Source organism: Pseudorca crassidens, chromosome 12 (genome assembly GCF_039906515.1).
Source record: "Pseudorca crassidens isolate mPseCra1 chromosome 12, mPseCra1.hap1, whole genome shotgun sequence".
NCBI lineage: Eukaryota > Metazoa > Chordata > Mammalia > Artiodactyla > Delphinidae > Pseudorca > Pseudorca crassidens.
Window position 1 is genome coordinate 85,378,795 of NC_090307.1, and position 22,170 is coordinate 85,400,964.

The following is a 22,170-nucleotide window of genomic DNA, read 5'->3' on the forward strand; positions in this document are numbered from 1 at the left end:
TAGGATGGCCACGCTGCATCCCCACATCCCCGTGTCCTGCTTCAGAACCTCCCCAAAGGAGAGGCCAGGCTCCCTGCTCAGCCTCCGCGGCCCTGAGTTCTCCGCCCCCCGCCCCCAAGCCCAGAGGAAAAGCCTGCAGCCTGGACCCCACCCCTGGGTGGGGTGGCTGGCTTTCTTCTTTCTTGTCCCTTTCCAGCCACCCCCCACTCCGGATCCTTCTCTCTGCTTTCTCAACACACTCGGTTCTGAACCTGAGCTTCTCTCTCTGAAGGCAGCAGGGAAACCCTCAAGAGACCTTCAAAGTGGAGAGACCTCAAGTGAGGAAGGAAGCCTTAGCGGGGGCCATTAGAAAGCTGTTAGGAGCGGTCTCCCCCCCAGCTGGCAAAAGGCAAAACAGAGCCTGCAGAACACACCCAGGCCTGGGAGGGCGGGAGAGGAGCTGAACAGTGCTGCCTCGAGCGTGTATAAGTTCATGGGGGGAAAACACCCGACACACACATACGCGCGCGCACACACACACACACGCATAACGAAAAGGAGAAATTCTTAGCCTGCGGCAGTTGGTAGCATTATGTAAAATCCCAAGCCCACAGAAATATCATTTGGATGATAAAAAGTTAAATTTAGCTAAGTACAGAGTGACTAATACTACGAGGGAGGGGCAGCACCCCCAGTTGCCTGGAGCTGATACAGCTGGTTTTTAGAAACTTTTGACAAGTAACCAGGGCCTGGCGCGGCCCAGAATAACATATTATGTAATAAGAGGCGCAGCCATCCGCGATACAAAGCAGACGGCAAGCGCTGCAGCCTCTTGGAGGGAGGGAACCGCTGGGGTCTGGCTGGAGCTTCTCCCACAGAACGGCTCCTGGAAGCCTGGGCGTTCCGGAGGCATCCAAGAGTGGAGCCGGGCCTTGGCTGGCTAGCGTAAGTGGATCACCTGGCCTCTTTCGCAAAGAGCTCTTCCCAGAGTGTCTGTGCCGGATGGTTACCTGGGTGGCCCCCAGTGGGGTCCCTGTCCTTTGGATCCAGTCCAGCCCGATGACCTGTTTTAACCAACAGAACGGCGAGGGGTAGAGAGGGAGGGAGTGACACTGTGCTGGGTTAGGACCCGAGCCTCAGGAAGGCCCGGCTAAGCACTGAAGACACAGACTCGGAGGGGAACCAGTGCCTCAGCTGATGCAGCCAAGCTCCCGTACCCAGCCACCAGCCATGGGAGCCGGGCCATGGTGGAAATGCATCTTCCACCCCCCAGTCAAGCCGTCCCAGCTGACACCAGCGGAGCAGAGATGAGCCGTCCCCAACCAAGCCCTGTCCGAACTGCCACATCGTGAACAAATAATTGGTGCTTTCAGCCACTAAGTTGGGGAGTACTTTGTTGCAGCAACAGAACACTGACACAGTGTCAAGCTCTCTACTGGGTTTTGGGGAAATTTCTATTCCTAATGCGAGACTTGTGAGGATTTTTCACACTCTCACACATGAGTCACTAAGAGAAGTCAGTGCTTGCATGAGGCTGAGGAAGAGACTAATTTTCCCCAAATCCCAATGGAATAAATGCTGAAGTCGAGCCTTGCGCTGAGTTTCAAAGAGCCGCTGGGAAGGCTGTGGGATTTCTCCAATGACCCAATAGACTAACCAGGCCGCCAGTTGATCAATCCAAGCTGTCACTTAATTACGTGACTTTCACTCGTCCTCTGCAGAGCGGCGGCTGGTACAGTGTGGACAGAGGTATCGATGGAACTCCCTGTGTGTGATGCCACAATTCCAGGTGTGAGGGCTGACAGCCAAGCTCTAGCTGGCTGACTCTTGGTAAGTCAGTTCCCCTCTCTGGGCCTCACTTTCCCATCTGTACAGTGAGAGGCTGATGTTTAAAAGGCCTCTCCAGGTGTGGAGAAAAGGGAACCCTCCTGAACTGTTGGCGGGAATGTAAATTGGTGCAGCCACTATGCAGAACAGTATGGAGGTTCCTTAAAAAAACTAAAAACAGAACTACCATAGGACCAGCAATCCCCCTCCTGAGCATAGATCCAGAGAAAACCATAATTGGAAAGGACGTGTGCACTCCAATGTTCATTGCAGCACTATTTACAATAGCCAAGACATGGAAGCAACCTAAATGTCCACTGACAGACAAGTGGATAAGGAAGATGTGGTACATATACATACAATGGAATATTGCTCAGCCATAAAAAAGGACGAAATCATGCCATTTGCAGCAACATGGATGGACCTCGCAGTTATCATACTAAGTGAAGTAAGTCAAACAGAGAAAGACAAATCTCATATGATATCACTCATATGCAGAATCTAATTTTTTTTTAATGATATAAATGAACTTATTTAGAAAACAGAAACAGACTCACAGATTTTGAAAACAAACTTGTGGTTATCAAAGGGGAAACATGATGGGGAGGGATAAATTAGCAGCTTGGGATTAACATACACACACAACTAGATATAAAATAGATAACCAGGGGCTTCCCTGGCGGCGCAGTGGTTGGGGGTCTGCCTGCCGATGCAGGGGACACGGGTTCGTGCCCCCCGGTCCAGGAAGATCCCACATGCTGCGGAGCGGCTGGGCCCGTGAGCCATGGCCGCTGAGCCTGCGCATCCGGAGCCTGTGCTCCGCAACGGGAGAGGCCACAGCAGTGAGAGGCCCGCGTACCGCAAAAAAAAAAAAAAAAAAAAGATAACCAACAAGGATGTACTATATATAGCACAGGGAACTCTACTCGATATTCTGTAATGACCTATATGGAAGAAGAATCTGAAAAAGAATGAATATATGTATATGTATAACTGAATCACTTTGCTGTACACCTGAAACTAACATAACATTGTAAATCAACTATACTCCAATAAAATTTCTTAAAAATTAAAAAAACAATAATAAGACCTCTCCATTCGGCTCCAACATTCTGCAATGCTATAGTTTTGGCAGAAGGGAAGGCAACACTGAAACAGAATCCAAAACACTGAACAAAGTCCAAATGACTTGCATCTAGTTTACAAGGCAGAGACACACACACTGGAATCCTTACCTCTGTCCCCTTGTAACCTCACTCTTATCTCTGTGTCCTTCATTTGAATTTGTTCCTTCCACAACATTCCCTGTGGAAATCCAGTGTGGTCCAATTTCCTCTTCCTAAATTACACTTTTGGCCCCTGTATTCTTTTTTTTTTTTTTTTTGTTTGCGGTACGCGGGCCTCTCACTGTTGTGGCCTCTCCCGTTGCGGAGCACAGGCTCCGGACGCGCAGGCTCAGAGGCCGTGGCTCATGGGCCCAGCCGCTCCCGGACCGGGGCACGAACCCGTGTCCCCTGCATCGGCAGGTGGACTCTCAACCACCGCGTCACCAGGGAGGCCCGGCCCCTGGATTCTTAATGGAACTGTGTGATTAGTTCTGTGCATAGAGGGATGTACACCCCACTTTCCAGCCCAGCCCCTAAGACACCTCACATGATCCTCTATGCAGAAACTCCTGAGGACAATCTACGTGCAAATGAGTAAAACGATAACAACAACAAATCTTAGTTCTGGGCTTCCTAGTAGGCAAAGCAAAGAGGGATATACGCTGGCCACAGAGCTCTGCTGACAGTGAAAAACATACTGTTCATGATGAGAATCATTCTTTGTCCTGGCCGAAAGCTCTGGGAGGAAGTCTCCCCAGGGTCTCTGGGTGAGGGAATCGGTATCTGGCAGAAGGCAGCAAGAGGAGACCAAGCTTGCCCCGAAATCTGTCCCCTCCACGGCAGAGGGCCAGCTTTTCAGGCCCTCCTGTGGCCTGAGTGGCACTTGATTGTGGCGAGCAAAATTCTTCATCCTCGTTAATGTCAACACGGCAGCACCACGATAATGACGGAAAATATTTACATACCCGTACCAGGACGGGTTGTTTAGACCATCTGGCTACTGGATGCGGTAAAAGTACTGTCAAACACACGGCCTGTCCACGAATGCTGTGCCTCAGCACTGACGGAGGCCGGGCTCCGGGGTTCAGGCGGCATCCCAGGTCCCATCCGCATCATACACTGGACCACGGGGGACCCGAGAGGCCATCTCACGTCTTGGCCGGCCTGGACCCGCCATCAGCCTCAGACCCCTGCAGGTCGGGAGGAGGGCCCTCAAAGTGCCACCCCTGCTCCGTCTGGGTGAGCATCGATGATAACCTCCTGACACTATCAAGGATCTCTTTAGGACTCAAGTGCTCCAAACAAGACTCACTCGGCAAGGCAGCCCCGATTCTGCAGCCACCGCGGAATTTCTCCAGTGATCTCATGGGGCTGCTGGGAATTCTCAGAGGCAAACAGCACAGTTCGCTTGTGTCTGAAGCCACTTCTGCCTGAGCTTTCTCTTGCTAGGGAGGCAGAGGCAAGGATGAGGTACCACCGCTCCAGAAGGATGGAGGATGGTGAGCTTAACCTCGCCTCATTGAGAGCTGCTTCTTCCTTCTGTCCGTGTGGCTCTGCTGAGTTCTGAGACCAGGCTGAATAACAGAGGTTTTTTTCCGGGTTGATGTTAAATTTTTTTCCTTTTTCTTTCTTTCTTTCTTCTTTTAAACTTGGGGTGTTTGGGCGGGTGGTTTTATTATTATTTTCTTAATTTTAGTAAAAGCAAGAAATATTCCATTCGGAGCTCGTTTCAAAATTAGCAATTTTCTTAATGGGAAGCATACGCTCGCCGCCCACACGAGGAGCTGTGTCAGCTCGGCAGTCACAGCGCCCAGTGAACATGGTGAGCCGTGTCACCTTCCTGACAACCGTGAGTCAAATGGAAACTCATCACAGGTGGCTGGGAGGCCAGGGGCCTGGCTTGAAGCTCTGATGAGGGCTTTCAGAGAGGCACGTCTGTGGGGAAGGTCGGCGGTGTTTCCGTCTACTATGAACTCACAGCTTTAGAGTCTTTTTATAACAAACACCCTCGAAGATTTAAAGTGCGCCAACCACAGCGTTTAGGGCCTGGGGGGGCACACGGACCAGGTTCAAGTGCCAGCCGGCCACCTTGCCTCCTGGAATCGGGATTTTTTTTTTTTTTTTTTTTTTGCAGTACGCGGGCCTCTCACTGCTGTGGCCTCTCCCGTTGCGGAGCACAGGCTCCGGACGCACAGGCTCAGTGGCCATGGCTCATGGGCCCAGCCGCTCCGCGGCATGTGGGATCTTCCCATATCGGGGCATGAACCCGCGTCCCCTGCATCGGCAGGCGGACTCCCAACCACTGCGCCACCGGGGAAGCCCTGGAATCGGGGTTTTGACTGTGAAATGAGGGTGACACAGCTCGAGGCAGCTTCCTGCCCTGACAGTCACGAGCTGGTTCTCTAGTCATCAGGTGGCTGGGAGGCACTGGCCCGGGTCAGGGGTGTCTGTGGCCATGGACTCAATCGAGGGTCACGGTCTTTCCCAGGACTGGCTCTTCTCTCTCTGCAAGTAGGGTGAGGACCATAAACCCCATACATGGAGAGAGGCCCGTGAAAAAAGTCAGAGCCTGAGGCCGGACATCACGCAAGGCTCAGGATTTTGCAACCCTGGCCCAGGAGAGCAAGCACGTGTGCACATCCACGTGCTCTAAAAGCACTGAGGCCAATAGCACGGGGCGCCTGATAATATATAGTTTGGGATGACAGTTTGCACTGGTAACACACCTAGCACCCCAGTGAGGCCGGGTGGCCATGCAGAGGCCCAAACGACATCTCTGGGAGGCATTTCAGATCCCTCAAGCCCCAGGAGAGACCTCTGCGAGGAGCCACCAAGTAGTGTCAAACAGATACCTGCCCTGCTCACCGGCTTCTAGACAGGGCTGGGCAAATGCTCTTCTTGCAAAGTGAACCGCTGGGGACACAGGGATATGGCGAGGAAGGCCACACCCAGGTCACTGCCTGCTTCACTCCTACCAGGCACCAAAAACATCCAGCAGCAAGCCAGCGACAGGCTTCTTGTTTAAACGCATCAAAACAGAGAGAAAAGACAGCTAAGGGCGGGCCCAGCGCCTCGGGATGTGGAGTAGCTTAGCCCCGGGCCTCCTAAGTTGGAGCCAGGATCTCTTCCAGACCGTGGAGCCCCTGCGGGCCCAGCCCGAGCTCCTACTGTCTCCAGCCTTCAACGCCTCCTGCCCTGGCTCCCGCATCCCAGCGGCCTGCTCAGCACCAGGAACCGCCAGGCCCCCACCAGTTCAAGGCGAAATGAGAACCACACGGTTAAGAGAGCAAGTCGTCGTTCTACAAGCTCTGTTTATTCTCTTTTCATTCTTAGGTTAGACCTTTCCTATTTCTTAGTGTCCTTTCGTTCATGGGAGGATGGCTACGGGGGACTGTAGCTTTTCTGTGTGTGTGGTTAGTTACTTATAACATAAGTTTTACCATTTTAATTACTTTTAAGTGTACTTCGACGGCCTTCAGTGTATGCACAGGGCTGTGCAACCGGCACCACCACCCGTTTCCAGAGCTTCCTCACCACCCCAAACACTCAACACTAACTCCCCACCCCTCTTTTCCCCCCAACCTCCGGTAATGTCTGTGAATGGTACCTCTTTATGTTTTAATTCTATTTTTATTTTTGGCTGCGTGGCGTGTGGGATCTCAGTTCCCTGACCAGGGATCGAACCCGCGCCCCCTGCATTGGAAGTGCGGAGTCTTAACCACTGGCCCTCCAGGGAAGTCCCAGAATGGTACCTCTTTAAAAATAATGTCCTTACTTGGCAAAATTATTTTGTAATCTTATAAGTCCTGGTGTCATTTTCAAGCTACTTCTCAGACACTCGGTGATAAACAAGCTGACAGAGGAGGGGGCAGGCAGCTGCTGTCCCCCATCCCCACCAGGAAGGAAACTTTCAGGCCACAGCCAGTATGTAGGAATCGGGGGCGGCCCCCTCGAGGTCGTGTTCAAGTGGGCACCTAATGGGAGACGTCTGGCCAGGAACTCTGCTAGAGCTGCCCTTTGCGGTAGAAAGGCTCTCACCCGGTTTTCTCCAGATTTTCATCTTACTTAAAAGCTCTTCCTTGCCTGGGGTTTTAAGGTTAAAAACCACTGCCTCATGCTCCCACGCTGTAAGTGGGAATGTCGATTGGTCCTACCTTTATGGAGAGCAATTGAGCAGTAGCTACCGACAATAAAAGGAAAACACTCCTTGACCTGGCAATTCTGCTTCGGGGAAATTTATTCCGCAGATTTGAAAGCCTATTTGCATGAAAACCTACATACCGGGAGACTCACTGAGGTAGTATCTGCTCCCAGTCTTTCACGGTTAGAATGCAAAACTCCATGGAAAGGGAGCTGGCTTAAGAAATGATGGTGCATAAGAAGGACCTACTGTATATAGCACAGGCAACTCTGCTCAATACTCTGTAATGGCCTATATGGGAAAAGAATCTAAAAAAAGAGTGGATAGATGTATACGTATAACTGATTCACTTCGTTATACACCTGAAACTAACACAACATTGTAAATCAACTCTACTCCAATGAAAATTTTAAAAAGAAAAAAAAATAAATAAGGGTGCATCCATTGGCCAAACACTAAGCCCATTGTTAAAAAGCCCGGGCAGCCCAGATGCACGAACAGAGGACCACCTCCAGATTTATGAACTGATAAGTCAAAACAGCAGGTGAATAGGGAAGCAGCCATTTGTGGAGTTTTTTCTTATGTAACATATAGTCACATATGCAGAGAATCTCTCTGAAGAGTATACACGCTGGGAGACCGCAGACAGGGAGCAAAGAAGTCTTACGTTTAACTCTCAACCACTTGCCGTTTGGTACCAAGTACAATGTATTACTTATCCAAACAATGTTTTTCGTACCGAATATGGTCTTTACTCTTTTGGGTTTTGACTACTTTATTGTAACCCATGAACTTGTAAGTTCCATAAAGCGAGAAATGTATCTTATTTATCTTTTTCCTTCTCCCAGTTTTACTGAGCAACAGTTGACAGACAGCACCGTGTATGCGGTTTCAGGTGTACAGCATAATGATTTGATCTAATTCATCTTGAAAACCTTGTCAGTGTCCCGTATAACGCCACATACCACTTTCTGGGTGTTTTAGTAATTTTTGGAAGCCATGGAAGAATTGAGAGAGTGAATGATGAAGTGAATGATGAGTGAAGAAAGGCATTGGAAAAACAAGTCATGTTCTTTAAATACTAGAAAACTGTGAGTCTTCAGTTGCCAGGGAAAGAAAAGGTTGAGGGGATGCAGGAACTGATTGATCGTGGAGATCTAGGTAGAAAAATCAGACTCAGTAATATTGAAGGAAGGTATACACCACTCACAGGCCAGTGATGTTGATGTTAAAAGTTTAACTGAACAAGTGTTTTTTGGGTTTTTTTGGCCACGCCTCACAGCTTGTGGGATCTTAGTTCCCTGACCAGGAATTGAACCTGGGTCCTCGGCAGTGAAAGCGCAGAGTCCTAACCACTGGACCACCAGGGAATTCCCCTGAAAAAGAGCTTTTAATAACTATTTTAGATTTTTTTTAAAAAGCCAACATTTAATGTTTCTTTTGAAACTGCAGAATGCAAAAATAATAAAAATAATAATGGGTGGCCCAAACGATTTTAAAATACATTTTTTGAAACCACATTACATCTACCTTTTAATTCCATGAACCACATATTCCTAAAGAATCAGAAAGTAGATCAAAAAACCACCACTCTCCAGTGAGTTGGTGACAAGGTTTGAGCGTACATACCCAGCTTGGGAGCGCGTGCCTGTGATCCTCCACGAGCCAGCCTGCAAGCTGGCAGCAACCTTGACCACTGAGAAGTGTGGGCTGACTAGCAGAGCAAGGCCGCCAGGCTTCAAGGAAAAAGCTTCCACAAAGCCCGAGGACTTCAGTCCTCGGAAAGTTATACCGGCCCCCTCGGCCACCCATACAAACAACTGTGGCTAAAATAAGGCGAAAAATGAACAGAAGCAAAAGCACACTGAGGAGAGGACAGGAAAAGAAACAGGCAGGAGGGAAGGCTACCTTAAAAGGAACTAAGGGAGCCCGGGGTCCAGCCAGAGGGATGTCTGGCAGACGCACCCCCATCCAGCCCTTCCAAGGCCTCCCAGGATGGCCCGGTTCGTTCGTGACACCAGAACTTCATCTGCATCTGGGTAGCCCCAGCCAGCCAGATGACTCAGCCATCCCTAAGAGACTGAATTACACCAAGGGCTCGCTGTTTATTCAGAGAGAGGCAAGAAATGCCTTTGAGAAAGAGCAGGATCATTACCAGGGAAATGTGAAGGATGCCTCAGTCCCCACCAAGCTGGCTCGGGAGGTGTCCTCATGCTGGTTTCTAACAGGAGTTCATGGTGTCCTTCCAACAAGCAGACTCTTCTTACCAGCATCTCCTTCCCACTCAACATGGTGGCCTCGGGGAGACCAGAGCTGGGACCTGTGACAAACCCCGGGGAGGACTCTGACAGCCCCGTTCCCGAGAATGAGGAAGGTCCGACCCTCCTCAAGTGGCTTCCATCGCCCAGGATTAGTGCTGAGCTGAAATAACGGGGTCCCAGCCTTTGTAACAACAGCTCAGTGGTGTGCGAATGTGTTCAAAACTTCTCGGAGATTCCGCAGAAGGACCCTGCGAGGATGAGGTTAGGATCCCTCCCTCACAGATGAGGACATTCTGGTCCCGAGAGGCTAAGCAACTCATCCTAAAACCCCGCAGCCGGCAAGCGGCACAGCCAGGCTCGGGACCAGGTCTCCTGACTCCCGGTCACACCTCCGTGACCGAAATGCTAAATGGGCGGCTAAGCTCTAAGGTGATCCTGGATACTGAGCCATGCACCATTATTCCTGCATTTCCCAGGAATCTGGGCTCCAGGAGGCAAAGGAGATCCTGGCAGTTGCCTGAGGCTGCCAGGGTGTTACTGTCATTTCTAACCAGAAAATAAAGTCACTGGCTTGTGGACACCCGAGCAAACAGGTGCCAGAGGTGTCCCTTCCGGTAACGTTGACGAACCAGCTCCCACCTGGGAAAGTGATGGCGGTTTCCTTTTTATTTTTTGACTTGGCCATCATACCATCTTATTACTTCTAATTATTTTTCAGTGTATCTACTTTGAACACCTCAGCTGTATCCATCTCAAAACATCAATTGTGCAACTTTGTTTCTAAGAGTTCTGTTCTGCTTCTTTCCTAGCCCCTGGCACTGGCTTCACTCTGGAGTGACGATTATTAGTGGGAGAGGGTTTGCTTGGCCACTGACATTAAGGGAAGGCCTCTTAGAGCAGCATCTTCTAAATGCTGTTTGGCCCCAAAATCTCTTTTTGACACAACCTCCAGTAGCATTCTGTGCTCCTCAAACACACTTTGGGTAATGCTGTAGAGTGTTGTAGATGTTATCATGCATCTATGTCTACCCCTCATCGCTATGTTTTTAAGAGTAATGGATATTGAACTTTATCAAATGCTTTTCTGACATCTATTGAAAGCATCTAAGTTCTTTTCTTCTTTTTTTTTTTCCTTTTGGTAGGTCTCCTAGTGTTTAATCATCTGCTTATGACTTTGAGGCTGGTCCACAACCCAATGTAACAAGCCCTTTGCTGGGTGCCAGAATGGGGGAGCACAGAGAGAGACACCCAGAAAATAGCTCTTGCCTACAGAGGAAAGAGAGGGGAAAAGAACATGAAGAACACACACACACACACACACACACACACACCATCTGAATGGTAGGCTAGTATTTGTGAATTCATGTATCACACACAAGGCACAGTGAGGACCCCAGGAACCACACATGAGTCAGGTTAATCACGGAGAGCTTCCTGCAGGAGGTGGTAGGGGGGATTTAGAGACAGGCTGGAAATGAGGGCATCTGGATTTGAGTCTTGCCCCACATGGAGTCCAAGGGCATGATTTCCTCGCCTATAATTTTCTCAGCAATAAAACAGTAATAATCACAGACCAAGAGACCTTCAGAGGCACCCAGTTTAGCCTCCTTCATTTGCAAACTCTAGAGGCCGGGGTTCAAAGAGGAGAGCTGATTTGTCCAAGATCACCGAGCCATCCCTACCGTCTTTCTTGGTTCCAAGGGGAGGGGGAGAGAAACAAAAAAAGCTTTGAGATCTTGGGTAGAAAGGAAGCAGAGAAAACCCAGTGTGTCGTGACTCTTTCCCTTAATAAACGTTATTGTTGCCACCCTGAAAGTTGGCTGAGTCAGGAGGCGGCCAGAGGGCTAGACTCAGGGTGCAGAGGCCAGCGGTCAGAGGAGCCTGGCTGGGAAGAGGGGAAGATTCTGGAGGCCCCCCCTCGCAGCAGCCCCAGGTCTTCTGCATCAACACACCTGCACAGACATACAAGGATGGCTTTCACAGGTATTCATTCACTCACCTATTCATTCAACAAGTATAGAGACTATACTGAAGAGTGTACCCCCCAATTCATGTCCTTCTTAGAACCTGAAAATGTGACCTTACGTGGAAATAATATCTTTGCAGATATAATTAATGCGAGGTCAAACTGGATTGGCGGTGTGGGGTGGGGGGGCTGGATCCAGTATGACTGGTGTTCTTATAAAAAGGGAGGAGACACAGAGACACTCGCACAGAGGGAAGGCAACCATGTGAAGACAGGCAGAGATGGGAGGGATGCAGCTATAAGCCAAGTAACACTGAGGATGCCCGGCCGCCACCAGAAGCTGGGAGCGAGGGATGGGACAGATTCTCCCCCCACGCCCACAGAGGAGCCAATCCTAAATCTGGACTTGGGGTCTCCTGGACTGAGAAAGAATAATTCCTATCGTTTTAAGCCACCCAGTTTGTGGTGCTTGGTTACACAGCCCTGGGTTAGGAGCCCCAGGGTTTTCCCCACGGAACAGGGGGCCCTGGGAGGCAGAGGCAGTGTTTGGCCTGGAACCCCTCAAATCACATCATCCTCCCCCGCCCCAATCAACAGGCCTCGTCCTCGCAGCCACCACGCCGCCCACAGCCTGTGACCGAGCATCGCAGTACCTCCCCGGGCCAGACACAGGAACCCCAGCTTCATTAAGCTGTGAGGCACCAGGTACCACACTAGGCACTTGCACACACATTGTCCTTTAAACATCAGGGTCAGCCAGAAGACAGGTGAGGACACAGCAGCTCCGAGAGAGAGCAGGTCTGTGGCAGAATCACACTCCAAGTCTGCACGGCTGTCTGCATGGGGGGGCGTGGGTGATCCTTTGCCACACTTCCCAGCTCCCCCGGGGCTGCAGCACCTGCCCCCGGCAGGCCCATCTCCCACTCGCTCTGCAGCTGTGGGGACCCCAGGCAGTTGCCATCCAGCCTTTGAAAAGGTATTTATCTTTCCACTCCCTGAGAGCGAGTGAGAGCCATAAAAGGCCATGCCCGACATCAGGTGCACAAGCGTTCCATAGAGACAGATGTCGTTCACACACAGCGATCGGGCCTGGCCAGTGGCTGCCAGGGTGCGTCCCCCAGAGGGCACGAGAGCCTGGGGTGCAGACTCACTGCTGAGCTGGGCGGCCTTGGCCAGGCCACAGGTGCGGGCGTCTCATATGCAAAAGCAAGGTGTGGTCCAGCCCAAGGCCCACCTGAGGTTCTAGCACAAGACTGAGAGTTTTGTTTGGGTACCGTTTTAATCTTTTTTTTTTTTTTTCTTTTGGCCGCACAGCTCTGGCACGTGGGATCTTAGTTCCCCAACCAGGGATCGAACCCGTGCCCCCTGCAGTGCAAACACAGAGTCTTAACCACTGGACTGCCAGGGAGGTCTCCCATTTTAATCATCTTTAAGTGTACAGTTCAGTGGCATCGATGATATTCCCAGTGTTGTGCAACCACTATTGCCATTTCCAGAACATTTTCATCACCCCAAACAGAAGCTCTGTCCCCACTAACACCCTTCCCACCCAGTCCCTGGTGAGCACCATTCTCCTTTCTGTCTCTGAATTTGCCTATTCTAGGCACCTCACACAAGTGGAATCATACAACATGGTCCTTTCATGTCTGGCTTGTTTCACTCAGCATTCTGTTTCTGAGGTTCATCCGTGCGGTAGCCCGTGTCAGGGCTTCATTCCTTTTCGTGGCCATGTAATGTTCCATCGTGTGGATATACCCCATTTTGTTTATCCATTCATCAGCTGATAGGTTGGGTTGTTTTCACCTTCTGGCGATTGTGAATAATACTGCTGTGAACACAGGTGTATAAATACCTGTTTGAGTCCCTGCTTTCAATGTTTTGGAGTGTAATAACCCAGGAGTAGCACTGCTACTAATATTATATTGTAGGGATAGACCACATTCTGGTTATCCATTCATCAGTTGGTAACCCTGTGGGTTTTTTTTTTCTTTTTGGCCGCACCTCGCACGCTTGCAGGATCTTAGTTCCCCGACCAGGGATGGAACCCGCACCCTCAGCAGTGGAAGCGCGGAGTCCTAACCACTGGACCGCCAGGGAATTTCCAGTAACTGCGCTTAACCGTTTGCGGACCCACCAAACTGTTCCACAGCAGCTGCACCATTTCACGTTCCCGCCAGCAGGGCTCAAGGACTCCCATTTCTCCACATCCTCGTCAACACTTGTTATTTTCTGCTTTGGGATAATAGCCAAGCCGGAGATTTCAGAAGAAGGGAGGAGGCTAGTGCCTCAGGAGTCCCAGACACAGCCCGCTGGTGTCCGTGTGCTTCCGGCCCACCGCTCTGCGCAGAGCTGCAGAAGCACGGGCTGGGGAGTCAAGAGAATTCCATGCCAGTTCCAGCACCGGTGCTTATGGCTGTGCAACGCTGGTCAAATACTTTAACCACTCTGAGCCTCAGGTCTGTCCTCTGTGGGAACAGAGCTAACGAGCCCAGTGCACTTCCCGCAGGAGGCGGGGCTGTGAATCTGTGACAGCAACAGAAGAAAGAGTATTTTCAGAAACTCTACAGGGGGGACACATAGGTGGTAGAAAGCGGGGTGGTTTCAACCTCCTTTGATAGATCTTTTATGATAATGTATGGGCAGGACTAGAATACTTTCCCCTTCAACCTCTTCTTTCTCTGCCTTTGAATGGAGAAGCCAAAATACAGGAAAAAGTAGAAAGACAAAGAAGGAGTAGAAAAAATTCTAGATGACCTATTAAGGGCAGCCTTGGCCTCAGAATAATTACTGGACACACACACACACACACACACACACACACACACGTACCAGTGTACACACAAATACACACACACACCCAGCACTTGAACCTCACTGTGGATTCAAAGTTTGCCCAAATCAATTATGTCGCCAGATCCAGAGAAGCAGGTATATGGCAGGAATTAGCATCCCAAATTTTCAGGGGAGGAAATGAAGACCCGGGGAAATGAGGCAACCCTGCCCAAGGTCACCCAGCACAGCCGAAGTGGAGCCTTCAGACTCTTGTGCAGTTTAGCCAAAGCACAAGATGGCTGTGGACACTGGGCTCCACGCAGGGTGTGGGCCTAGGGCTAGTTCTTCTACAGCAGCAGCAACATCTGTCTGTCTGTCTGTCTGTCTCTGTCTCTGTCTCTCTCTCTCTCTCACACACACACACACACACACACACAGTGACTGAGGTCTCCACCGAGCAGCCCAGGCCACGTTCCAGAAAAGAAAGAGGACCCTCTTTCCTCACCGGCAGGAAAAGCACGGAGCCTCATGGGCCCCCAGCTGGCATCTCCATAGTGACAGAATCACAGAAGATGTGGGGCTAAAAATAAAGCCTCCACCTTCTGAAACCCCCATCTGCTCAGCTCCAGCTGCAGGAGGGCTCGGTGATGCTGAGTGGCCAACACCTAAACAGCAAGGAAGGCCCCTCCGCCCTGAGAACAGGGGACAGCACACCTGGGACACCAGGAACGAGAGACCATCTGTGCTCCCACGAAAGAGTTTTCCACAGTCGTCACCCACGGGTTCCCAGACAAACCGGCTCCGTGTGAGTCACGCCAGCAAGCAAAAGGCACCCTGACCTCCGGGCACAAACGTTCCCGCACACGCACAAGCACCCCGTCCATGGCAGGCCTCCGGAGGCACCTCTTAAGCCTTGAAAGTACAAAGTGTTCCTTTTCCAAAGGCACCAAGGCTTTTTAAGTTTCCTCACTTAAAAAGAGAAGATTTACAAAACGCCTAGCTCCCCAGGTAGGCTCTGAAAAACCTACTTAACTCCAAAATGGGTGCAGTGTGTGGTAAATGGTCTAAGGTAGCCGTTTAGCCGAGAGCTTCAGAGCCAGACTGCCTGGATTTGAATCTACCAGCCATGTGACCTTGGGGAAGTCAGCTTTCCCCTCTGGGCCTCAGTTTTCTCATCTGTACAATGGGGTTAACTACAGAGGACCATTGAGGACCTAGCGGAGAGTAAGTGCCCCAAGAGCTCAATCATTCAGCGGCCCGGTGGGTCATGTTCTTGTTGGCGGGCCAGCCTGAGAACCCAATAGTGAACGGACATCCCAACTGAGAGCAGCCTTTCAAGGTGCCAGCTGTGCATCAGCTGGGAACTCTCCGTATTAGCCAGCACTTTGCACACACTGAATGCCCCCCGTCCCACTCTCCATCTACATGACCTTCCACAAATCAACCCCCAGCCTCAGCTTATCTTCCGAATAATCTATAACACGGATCACAACGTATGATTCCTAGTATGATTATTAACTATATTACGGCTAATTTTAAACGGCCTTAAAATTCTCAAATAGCACACAACAAGTGCAACTCCTCATTAGTCAGGCAGCCCTAAGTTAATAATTAAGCAGCCTTAATTGGTGGATATGGAACTGCAGGGCACAGCCTCCTAGGCACCACTGCACATGGAACTGGCCCGGCCCAGTAATGGATTTCCTAAATCAGCTCACAGAGCTAATTCGCATGGAAAGTTAATTAGCCTAATGAAGGCAAGTGTGACTTAGTGAATTCCAGTCTGACTTTCTGCTCTGACTCAGCCACCCCAGGAGGCTGCCAATGTCATCCTCCTGGCTTCGATTTCTTGGAGCTCCAAGGAGGGGCCCCAGGAGGCAGTGCTGCAGGGAACCATGCGTCCCCGGCTCCCCTACTACTATCAGCTGGGAGTCAGCAAGTGCTCAGAAGGCCACTAAGAGGCAGGACACACCTTCTTGTGGGGCTGACTCTGGAACCTCTGCAAGGGAGGGAACTTTCCAGCAAGTGGAAGTCACAAGTGAGTCCCAGGAGGGTGGAGGGCCAGGCACCACCCACCCTCATAGCCTATGACTGATGAAGACCAGGGCTGTCCCTGTCCAGGAAGACAGCAGCTCCCGTGTGCAGGGCAACTGACAGTCCACAAAACCACCCTCTCATCCAGACTCTCACTGCATCCTCCCCTGGGAGGGAGCATCGCTGCCCCTGTTGGATGGATACAGAAACCGAGGCACAGGAAGGTGCGATCATCAAAGGCCATTCACCTTGGAAATGGTGCAGCTCTTGCCTCCCAGACCCCTAGGCCCTCCTAGTTCAGCTGTCTTTCACTGTTCCCCATCCAGGGGCAAGCCAAAGTCAACACCTCGCTGGCCCAGAAATGGCCCGAGTGTCCATCAACAGACGAACAGATAAACAAAAGGTGGTCTATCTATATGGTGGAATATTACTCAGCCATGAAAAGAAAGGAAATTCTAACACATGCTACAGCATGGATGAACCTGAAGGACATTCTGCTCAGTGAAATAAACCAGACGTGAAAGGACACACACTGTATGATTCTACTTATGCGAGGTACCCAGAGGAGTCAAATTCACAGAGACAGAAAGTAGAATGGTGGGTGCCAGGGGCTGGAGGGAAGAGGAAATGGGAAGTTGTTGTTTAATGGGGACAAAACTTCAGTTTGGGAAGACGAAGAAGTTCTGGACACGGATGGCAGTGATGGTTGCACAACGATGTGAATGTACTTAATGTCACTGAACTGTATGCTGAAAAGTGGTTACGATGGTAAATGTGATGTTATGTGTATTTTACCACTCAAAAAAAAAGAATGAAGCACTGATACGTGCTACAACATGGATAAACCTCGAAAACATTTTGTTACATGAAAGAAGCCGGACACCAAAGGTCACACGTTGTACGATTCCATTTATGTGAAATGTCCAGAATAGGTAAATCTATAGAGACAGAGAGTAGATCAGTGCTGGCCAAGGGCCAGGGGAGGAGAGAGAATGGAGGATGATTGCTAATGGGCCTGGGGTTTCCTTTCGGGGTGGTGAGGATGCTCTAGAATTAGACAGAGGTGGTGGCCGCACAGCATTGTGAATGCGCTATATGACACTGAATTGCACACTTAGAAAAGGTCAGTTCTATGTTACATGAATTTCACTTCAATTTTTAAAAAAAGAAGGAAAGGAAAGAAACTCTCCCGTTCTCTGGCCTTCTCTCCTCCTGCATCCAAAGCCTCACCCGGTGCCCTCTTTTTCTGCTGGGCATCTGTCCAGCGGCCCTTCCTGCCCCTTCCGTGCACTGCACACACTGGAACTTCCATTTTCCCTCTGCGTCCAGGTGTGAGCACAGCCAGGGGATTGGAATCCTTCTGGGTGTGTGTCCTTCCGAGCAGGTTAGGATTCTAGTGAGAGCAGGAGAAATCTGGAAGGCAGCCTCCTGGGAGAACAGGTGGGCCAGACCACCTTCCCCGAGTTTTTCTTCGTCAGAGGCTTCATTAAGCCCTCTTCCAAGCTCGGAACAAGGCAAGGTGCTCCGAGGAAGCCAAAAAGGTATAACTCGGCCCTGCCCCTGGGAGCCCCCGCCCGGCCCAGCTGGGACGCCTGGGCCCCGGGAGCTACACCAAGATAACAACAGTCCGGGGAGTGGCTCATACAGTGTGGGGAGCCCCAGGGAAAAGCAGACCCTCTAACTCTTGCTGAAGGGACCCCAGAGGCTCCCACAGGGACCCACCTGTGTCTCTTCTCCGCCTGGCGGCCACAGGCCCTTCAGCTCTCCCAGCTCAGAGGACATCGCAAGGCAGCCACCTACGGTGCAGGTGGGAGAGACAAAGCGTTGGCCTCTACCTCCTGCCCCACCTGCCGCTGCGTCCTGACCAGGCCACTTTGGGTCCCTGCTCTTTCTCTAACGAGCAAGGAGAAGGTCAGAAGTGGGGCAGGAAGAGGGGGACAAGCCAGAGCAAACTGACCCAGCCCCAGCTGAGAACCCAGAGTGGGTGGTGAGCAGGGCCCACCCTCATGGACAAGCCCCAGCCCACTCTGAACTGTGCCCTTTTAAAAACATGCCTGTCCCACCCCCATAAACGGGGTTCCTAACTCAGCAGTCTGAAAGCGGCTCTGACCTGAGGGAAGGAAAAGGCACCACTTCCCAAGACCTCAAAGGCACACAGTTGGTGGAGCCTCTGACCACAGCCTCCTAGGCGTGTGGCTACAAGACTTGACAACAGGATCCCAGTGGGGGCTCCAACTCAGGTACGTGGCCGTGACCCCAGAGCGTGCAACCCTATCTTGGGGAATCTAATCCTGCTCTAAATCCATGGTGCCTTTTGGCCTCTTTGGAGAGCAAAAGCTACAGAACAAAAGGAGAGAAACTCTGTTTTCCTCTCTGGAAAAAAAGAAAAGCAACAAAAAACTCACACAAACCCAAACTGAAAGCTTCTGGGCACTGCTCAGACCGAACCAGATCAGGAAATACTGATGGATTTTTTTTTTTTTCTTTTTTGCCACACCGCGTGGCTTGCGGGATCTTAGTTCCCAGACCAGGGATCGAACCCGGGCCCTCAGCACTGAACGTGCAGAGTCCTAACCACTGGGCCACCGGGGACATCCCCTGATGGATTTTAAAAACAACAACGTAACAACATGGCAGGGGCCATGTAATGGACGTGACAACGTGAACTTGAAGAATCGAGGACCCCGATTAGGACAAGAATCCTGGCCAGCAGGTAACCTCCTCTGTGGTTGGCCCAACTCATGACCTCCCTGAGCTGTAGTGTGCCCGTGTATGAAACACGACAGCTGAAAGCACTGAGCGCCAAATCATGACCTCTTCGAGCCTCAGTTTCCTCACCTGTAAAGTGGGCACAGCAGCACTTCTGGGTGTCAAATGAAGCACAACGGGCAGAAGCACTCCGTGCCATGGAGGGTGTTACACAAAAGGTGGATGAATGAGAAAGGCCGCTTTGCCTCTGGACCTCTAGCCACCGCCTCCCCACAAATGGTCATCAGGCCCTGAGTCACCACCAGGCCACTATGCTGGGCACCAGGGACTCAAAGACAAATAAGCCAAGGTCCCTCCGCCTGCAGAGCAGCTGGGCTAGACCAGATATCCCTATGGTTTGGAGAGGGAAGGCCTGCCGCCTTCTCCTTGGGCAGGAATCTCAGTATTCAGAAAAGTCTATCATGAAGCATCAATCTGGTTGGGTACAGGATGGGTACCATTATCAGCCTAAACCCTCCAAACACCAGTCCTGCAGCTCCCAGGCCACCAGGACAAACCTGAGTGAACCGAACATCCCAGATTTCACAAGCCGGCCTCCAGTTTACAACCATGTGGTGAGTCTCAATCCTGCTCCACGCCCAGCCTGGGGTGGTAAGGTTTCAGGGAAACGGAAAGTCATTCCTCCTGAAAGGTCAAACCCTTGGACTTGTTTTTTCCCACGCTCCTTCCGGCTCCCCTATTCTCCTAAGATGCTGAATTCCTGTTTTCCTCCCTGCTGGAAAGTCAGACAGAACATTCCTCAGGAAAGGGGACAGTTTGCCGGGAGAAATAACAGAGGTAAAAAGAGAGAGAAATGGGTGTAACTGGTGCTCTAAACCTTGGTACCCAAGGAGTGCAGAGCAGACGCGCTGGTCAGCATGCATCACCATGACCTCACGATGCTCGGTGAGTCACCCGAGTGAGGCTGGGACCCGAAATGAAACGAGCAGCTTGGGAGCTCAGCTGAATACTGATGTGGGGATCTGTTCACCACCTCCCTTGCTACTCCTAGCAGCAAATGCCCAGGCTGCGTGGCCCCCTTTCCACACCAGGTTAGTGCAAATCGTGCTCTGGACCAATGAAACAAGCCACCTCAGAACTCTGCTTCACTGGGTTGGAAAATGTCACAGGAGTAGGGGAAGAAATGAGACCTTAAGTTATGCATGTCCATTTGATGGCTCAACAAGGGGGAATGCTTTCAGAACTCTTGAAGCTTTTGCTATTAATGGTGTTTTAGTGTTGGGTTCTTAAACACATCAAACAAATTTCCTTCAAATTGGTAGTTACCGACTGCCATGGGGAAGGCTGCAGACCTCCCACCTCCCAGATGGCTCAACCACAATGAACGTGTGGCCTGTCAGATGCACAGCACTGATGAACTAACTGAAATATGCTTTAAGAAGCAAACCCCAAATAAATGTGAAATAGCTGTTTCCTTATGCAAGAGCCCCGAACTGCCTCCATGGCTGGCCGTCCCTGCCAACTGAACGGTCCCCGGGGCTCCTGCTTCCGTGTGGTTTTCAAAAGACTTAAATGCTTTTTGTCCATTGTGATTACCCAAGAGGGAAAAATTCTAATTGCAGAAAATGTCTGGTATCTCTCCCTCTTATGGGAAAAAAAAAAAAAAAAAAAAACCCGCAAGTGAAAAGTCAACTCACAAAGTGCCCAGCAGGACAGAAGAGAGCAATGGACCAGCCAGCGATAAACCGGCCTCGAGCGCGCCTCCCCATCTGCGGGAAGCCCCGCCTCCCCGGCAGCCCCGCGCCCGGATGGAAGCTGTTCCCTGTTGGAAATGGGAATGGCCGCCTATTTCTACCCCGATGCCTAGCCCCTGACCCCAACACTTCAAGGTGGGTTTTCAAGGGTCTGTAAAGAGATAGCAGAGGGACAGCTGGCAGCCCCCACGGAGTAGCCCTCCCTCCACCCGCCTCACGCAGGGCCCTGGCGCCTGGTGGGCGCTCCCTGGGGCCTGACTCCTTCGTGGACCATGGCCAGGTGAGGCCAGGAGGCTGCAGGGCCTGACTCAGTCCAGCAGGGCAGCAGCGGGAGAGAGCTCTCGCCCTGCTCCACAGCACAGCCGATGAGTCAGCCAGACCCTACAGAGACCTGGGGGAAAGCCCCCCAGCTGCAGAGAGAGAAAATTCCATCCTTCGCGGGGAACCATTTCCAAAAAGGGAAATAAAGAACCTGGGAGAGAAGAAAGAGCAATAATCCCTATTACTTATGTACCAACTCTTCACAGGGCACACGAGGCAGAACATTTTTGGAAAGGTTTCCAGGACTAAGAAGGAGTAAGAAAGCCAGGATTTGAGGGTTGGGAACCCGGGAAGCCCCGTGCTGGCCTGAAATGCCTCAAGAGAATCATTTCTGGGACTTCCCTGGTAGTCCAGGAGTTAAGACTCCAGTTCCCAATGCAGGGGGCTGGGGTTTGATCCCAGGTCAGGGAACTAGATCCCGCAGGCTGCAACTAAAGACCCTGCATGCCACAAGGAAGATCTTGCACGCGGCAACAAAGATCTGCGTGTTGCAACTAAGACCCGGTGCAGCCAAATAAATAAATATATATGTATTTTTTAAATGGTAAAAGCTTAAAAAAAAAAAGAAAAGGATCATTCCTTTGGGCAAAGGGCTGCCCTTGGCGCCTCCCAGCAAAGACCAGTTAGTTCTGTTAGACGTGGGGCTGCCCACACCCCCTTGTGTACGAGAACACGGGACCTCCTGTGGAAAGGGGAGATGGGTGCCCTTCTGGAAGGGATATAGGAGGGCGAGGTGGGGAGCCTATGCCCGGATATTTCTCCTTCCTCTGGCACCCGAGACAGAGCAAACACAAGAAACTGCGGCCCTGGCCTTCATTCACCAAGTAATTACTGAGCGTCCACGAGGGGCCCTGTTCTGTACACTGGAGTTACCATGGGGGTAAACACAGTGACAAAGACGGCAGATGGGTCATTGCGGTGGGGGTGGGGGGGTAGCACGAGGAGGAAAGAATCTCATCGCGAACGCTGCAGGAGCTGAGAGGAAAGAACCACACTTGGGATCAGCCAGGAGTGGGTGCAAGTCTTGGCTCGGCCCCAGCCACCTGTGCAAACTCCAACAAGTCACTAACCTCTCTGAGCCTTTTTCCTTTCTGTAAAATGTGGCAACAGTCCCTCCTTATCTCTCCGGAATGCTGTGTTGTGGAACCACTTTGTATAAACTGTCCTTACTCATTATTCACGGATTCCCGTATTTACGAATCCGCCCACTTGCTACAGTTTACTTGTAACCCAGAAACTGACGATCGCCGCGCTTACGAGGTCATTTGCAGACATGCACGGGGTGGAGGTGGGGGGGGGA

General features: G+C 51.1%; 1 protein-coding gene and 1 non-coding gene across 3 annotated transcripts in view; both read right to left on the bottom strand.

Annotated features, from left to right (window-relative positions):
* The window catches only part of PITPNM2 (phosphatidylinositol transfer protein membrane associated 2), a 144,652-nt gene that overhangs the window by 116,696 nt on the left and 5,786 nt on the right, over positions 1–22,170 (bottom strand). The gene's annotated exons all lie outside the window — the stretch shown is intronic.
* Positions 8,351–8,423, bottom strand: TRNAE-UUC (transfer RNA glutamic acid (anticodon UUC)). Its single transcript has one exon. It is a non-coding gene; the product is annotated as a tRNA-Glu (tRNA).